We start from the raw sequence: 6000 nt of genomic DNA, 5'->3' as shown, positions 1-6000 counted from the left end.
ACATCCACTTTGAGGTTCAACGAGCTGTGTGTTCGGAGACACTCTTCAGCACACCACTGTTGTAACGCGTGGTTATTTCAGTTACTGTTGCCTTCCTGTCAGCTTAAGCCAGCCTGGTCATCTGCCAGGTAAAACGCACTAAACATTCAGTAAACCCTTCAAGTTATACTCTGTTACTACTGCTTGTGCGCAAGGCCCTCTCTTCCTGCAGCAAACTTCCACTTTCTGTGGCACCATCTGTGATTTGGGTCACAGTGACCCACAGAGCAAAAGGAGAGCGGTTGCTTTCCATGTGCTAGATGTGAACTCCAGTGATGCCGTGGTCTCATCAGCTAAACAGCATCTAGTGAGATGGGCTGCGATGCTTCTTAAATGGGCCAGTCGCTGGCTACCACGGGGGAGTGGCTTTCGATGATGGACGCTCACTGCAACAGCATCGTAGTTGGTACAGATACTGTGGGCCGAAGGGCCTGTTCTATATACTATTTTACCTCACTGCCACGGGTGAGATTTCAGTCAGCAAACAGTGAAATGATTTTTTTTTCTTTCTCTAGTGACACTGTGACGTTCCTCTTGGTGCTTTTGCTGTTGGATAAGGACTTGTTCAGCCAAAGTATTTCATGAGGAGGACTGAGAGGGTACACCCCGATAAGAGGCTGTTTGTCTCCCTACACCTCCAGGCAGGCATCTCGCAAACGGGAAGGGAGTGTGGAAAGTCGGGGTGGATCACGCAGCTGGGTGACAACCAAGCCAGCGAAGTAAATGGTGCGGACAAGGCGGTGCAATGGCACTAATGATACGGTTCATGAGACCGACAGTGACAGGCTCCTGATGACTTCCAATGGGGGCAATGGGCAGAGGAAGCCCAGGCCCAGAAAGTCAAGTGGCAAGAGAAACAACTGCCGGCTGAACAAGACGCCTAATGCCCGTGCGGTGAATCTCTCTCTGCCCAAAACAAAGATGAGGGGCACCAGCTCCGAACGTGCTGAAGGTCAGGACAAAGCAACAGGTCCAGAACCAGAGGACCAGAAAGAAGAGGAAGTCGACTGGTGGGGTCAACAGCTTCCGATTGAAGTGTTGGTTCATATCTTCCGTTCCGTGGTGTCATCCAGAGGAGCTGTACCATTTCTCTGCAGGTGAGGGGCCAAGGTGGGAGAGGGTGCAGAGGAGATCTACTAGGTTGCTGCCGAGATTAGAGAGCATGTCTTATAAGGATAGACTGAGTGAACTAGGGCTTTTCTCTTGGAGTGAAGGAGGATGAGAGGTGACTTGATAGAGGTGTATAAGATGATAAGAGGTGTAAATTGAGTGGACAGCCAGAGACCTTTTCTCAGGGCCAAATGGTGAATATGAAATGGTGTAGTTTTAAAGTGATTGGAAGGAAGTATAGGGGTATTTCAGAGGTAGGCTTTTTACTTGGAGAGTGGTAGATGCATGGATGTGTGGGTGGTGGTAGAGGCAGATACATTAGAAATATTTAGAGTGTAGAGAAAATTTGCAAGGATGTTGTCAGGACTTGAGGACCTGAGTTATGGGGAAAGTTGAACAGGTCAGGACCTTATTCTCTGAAGTGTAGGAGAATGAGGGGAGACTTGATAGAGGTATATAAAATTATGAGTGGTATAGATGGGCTAATTTGTAAGCAGGCACTTTGCACTGAGGTTGGGTGAGACTAGAACTAGAGGTTAAGAGTGAAAGGTGAAATGTTTAAGGGGAACATGAGGGGGAACTTCACATAGAAGGTGGTGAAAGTGTGGAACAAACTGCCAGTGCAAGTGGTAGATGTGGGTTCAAATTCAACGCCTAAGAGAAATTTGGATAGGTACATGGATGGTTATGGTCCAGGTGCAGGTCAATGGACTAGGCAGATTAGTTTGGCATGGACTAGATGGGCTGAATGGCCTATTTCTGTGCTGTAGTGTTATATGACTCGACTCTCAACTCTTATAGGTACATGGATGACTGAGAAATGGAGCACTATGTGGGAGGGAAGGGTTAGATTGATCTTAGTGGGTTAAAAGTTTAGCACACCATTGTGGGCCAAAGGGTCTGTACTGTGATATACTGTTCTATGTTCTGCGTTGAGGTATTGACGCACATGTGTGGTGACTAGTGGCATGTGAGTGTAGGGCTGATGAAAGTGGGATTTGGAGATGGAGGGGAGGGTGGGGTGGATGGGAGGTGGATGGTGATGAGTACAGAATTTAGACAAGGACAGGAATTTTGTCCCAATGTCTGTGCTAATTATTAAACACCCATTGATGCCAATCCCACAACCAATCCTATTTCATTCTCCCTGCACTCCCATTAGCTCCCCTTTGATTCCACCACTCAGCTACAGTATACATTGGGGACCTCACTTCATTCGCCAAAGCAGAAATTCCTGGTGACCAACCATTTTAATTCCTATCCCTATTCCTGTTCTGACGTGTGCCACAATGAGGCCACTCTCAGGGTGGAGGAGGTCTAGGAGCCTCCAACCTAATGGCATGAACATCAATTACTCCTTCGGGTAACTTTTTTTCACATTTTTTTCTTTTCCCCACTCCCTTCCCTCTTCGAGACCCCACTCTGGCCCCTTACCTCTTCTCACCTACCTATCACCTCCTCCTTCCCTTTCTCCTATCCTCTCCTATCAGATTCCTGCTTCTCCAGTCCTTCAGCTTTCCCACCCACCTGGCTTCATCTATTACCTTCTAGCTTGTCCTCCTTTCTCTCCCTGCCACCTTTTTATTCTGGCATCTTCCCCCTTCCTTTTCAGTCCTGATGAAGGGTCTTAGCCCAAAGCGTCAAATGTGTTCATTTCCATAGATGTTTCCTGACCTGCTGAGTTCCTCCAGCACTTGGTGTGTGGTGCTCCAGGTTTATACTAGTTAATTAACCCTTTGGGTGTTCTGTACCGTCAATGAACTTGGGAGTACTCTGGATTTGGTAGGTGGAGGATCGTGAGAGGGCTCGAAGTTGGAGGTGGGATGGTGACTTTAAATTTCTGTTTCATACAGTTGGATAGAACAAGAATGCCTCTGCTGCATCCTGAGAGTTACAGACTGGACATACACGGCATGGTAGCGTGGTTAGCACAGTGCTTTACAGCGCCAGCAATGGGGATTCGATTCCCACCACTGCCTGCAAGCAGTTTGTACATTCTCCGTGTGAATGTGTGTTTCCTCTGGGTGTTCCACTTCCCTCCCACATCCCAAAGGTGTACGGATTAGAGTTAGTAAGTTATGGGCATGCTCTGTTGGCACTGGAAGTGTGCGACATTTGTAGGCCACACATTTTCTTTGGACTGTGTTGGTTGTTTCAATGCATTTGGATTTACGTGTGACAGTTAAAGCTAATCTCTATCTTTTGGCTGAGGTGTTCTTTTGATCTGATCTTTGATCCTGCATTTTGAAACAGAATGGCTCGAGTGTGTCAGCTATGGAACGCAGCCGCTGAAACCCCCACACTGTGGCGCAAGGTTACCATCTCTCGTTGCTGGGCCAGGCCTGGAAATAAATTGCAGCCTCCGGTTCAGCAAAAAATCCAGAACACCTTAAGCTGGCTGACAAAGAACAGGTTTGTTAAGGCAAAAGTGTTGTCATTAGTGGTTTCGACATGATTGGTTGAGGTTGTCAGAGCTGATGTATTTTCAGCTGGGGGACATAAATGAGGGCTCTGATGTACCGTGAAGAGAGATGAAATGGTCTGTCTCTGAATGGACTTAAACTTGAGGACAAGAACTGCAAGTCTGCAGAGGAATCGAGTCATACCCCAGGAGGGCATCGAGGACGTCTTTAAAAGGCAATGCGGCATCAGTCACTTAGGACCCCCATCACCCAGGACATGCCTTCTTCTCATTCCTACCATCAGGGAGGAGGTACAGGAGCCTGAAGACACATATTCAATGTTTCAGGAACAGCTTCTTCTCTGCTATCCAAATTCTGAATGGACCCTGAACACAAACTCACTATTTTTTCCTTTTTTCTTTGCTCCCTTTTTCCATTACTTATTTAATTTAATTTGTTTTATGTACAGTATGTATTTCATATTGTAATTTATTATGTATTGGCATTGTGCTGCTGCCGCAAAACAATGTTTTAAATGGACATCCTTCTATTCTGAGGCCCCACTATAGGAAACATCCTCTCACATCCACTCTATGTAGGGCTTTCATATTTGTTAAGTTTCAATTAGATCCCCCCCATTCTTCTAAACTCCAGTGAGTTCCGACCCAGAGCCATCAAACATTCATACGGTATTTTAAACATAGTCCTATGGCCCACTGAGTCTGCACCTATTTTCACTAATCCTGTTTTATTCCCCCCTTAATCCTGTCAACCCTCTTACCTGGATTCTACCTCTGAAAGAGAGACAATAGCAAAGGTCGTTTGGCCCACTGAGTCCTTGCAGATCCATTTTTTGATTCTCCCTGCCCAAGATTCCACACTTGCCTACATACATTGGCTAATCACCCCACCAACCTCCATGTCTTCGGGATGCAGCCCAGCACATCATGGAAACCAGCCTCCCTCAATGGACTCGCTGATTTGATACAGCGGCCAGCATAATCAATGACCAAACCTCCCCACCCCCCCCGGACATTCTCTCTTCTTCCCTTTCCCATTGGGCAGAAGATGCAAAGACCTGGAAACACGTACCACCAAGCTCAAGGACAGCTTCTATCCCACTGTCCCACTGTTATAAGCTGTGGAAGCCAATTTATTGGGTATATTTAAAGCAGAGGTTCATGGGTACTTAACTAGTAAAGGCATCAAAGGTCACAGAGAGAAAGCAGGATTGAAAGGGAAAATAAATGGCAGAATGGCCTAATTCTGCTCCTGTGTCTGGCCGTGCTACCCAAGTTGCTAAGAAACGTGCAGTGAAATGAGTTTAATGTGCAGATAGTTATTGGTTCTCCGAATTCAGGTTCCTTTCCTACTATAGAGGTAGGGAACAGAGAGAGAAGTTGCCAACTGATTGATCTGCATTGATGTGCTTTTTTACACACAGGTTTTCACAACTTCGCGTGTTCTCTCTCTGCCACTGGAACAGCCTAGTGGGTTACACCCTGAAGGTAAGCCAGTAACTTCCTCTCCTGACACATCAGCAGCATTACTTTGTTTCAGTTCGGCTCCTCAGAATTTATTATTAAAGTACCGATATGTCATTGTAATTTTTTATTGGGATACAACATGGAACTTCATTGAAGACCTGCACACGACAGAAATGGACAAACAGCCAGTGTGCAAACCACAATAAGCTGTGCAAATATGAAATAAAAGAAAAAATTAAAAATAAATGAGCAATAAATATTAAGAATATGAGTTGTATAGTCCTTAAAAGTGAGTTCATGGGTTGCAGGAAAAGTTCAATGTTGGGGTAAGTGAAACTGAGTTGAAGTCATCCCCTCTGGTTCAAGAGCCTGGTGGCTGAGGGGTAATAACTGTTCCTGAACCTGGTGGTGTGTGTTCTACGGCTCCTGTACCCGCTTCCTGATGGTAGCAGTAAGAACAGATCATGACCTCAGAATCAGAATCGGTTTTAATATCACAGGCATATGTCATGAAATTTGTTAAATTTGAGGCAGCAGTACAGTGCAATATGTGATAAATATTGCAAAGAAAAAACTGAATTACAGTAAGTATATATACAGGGCCTATAAAAACTATTCATCCCCTTGGAAGTCTTCATGTTTTATTGTTTTAGAATATTGAATCACAGTGGATTTAGTCTGGCTTTTTTGACACTGATCAATAGAAAAAGACACTTTTGTTTCAGAGGGAAAACGATCTCTACAAGGTGATTTAAATTAATTACAAATATAAAACACAAGATAATTGATTGCATAAGTATTCACCCTTTTTAGTATGCCACATCAAATCATCACTGGTGCAGCCAATTGGTTTTAGAAGTCACATAATTAGTTAAATGGAGATCGCGGTGTGCGATCAAGGTGTTTCAATTTATTGTAGTAAAAATACACCTGTATCTGGAAGGTCCAACTGCTGGTGAGTC

General features: G+C 45.0%; 1 pseudogene; it reads left to right on the top strand.

Annotated features, from left to right (window-relative positions):
- The first annotated feature begins 372 nt into the window (after window positions 1-372).
- LOC140185456 (F-box/LRR-repeat protein 6-like) overlaps window positions 373-6000 on the top strand; it is a 40981-nt pseudogene continuing 35353 nt past the window's right edge.

Source organism: Mobula birostris, chromosome 20, assembly GCF_030028105.1.
Source record: "Mobula birostris isolate sMobBir1 chromosome 20, sMobBir1.hap1, whole genome shotgun sequence".
Classification (NCBI taxonomy): Eukaryota; Metazoa; Chordata; class Chondrichthyes; order Myliobatiformes; family Myliobatidae; genus Mobula; species Mobula birostris.
This window is presented reverse-complemented; position numbering and strand designations above follow the sequence as displayed.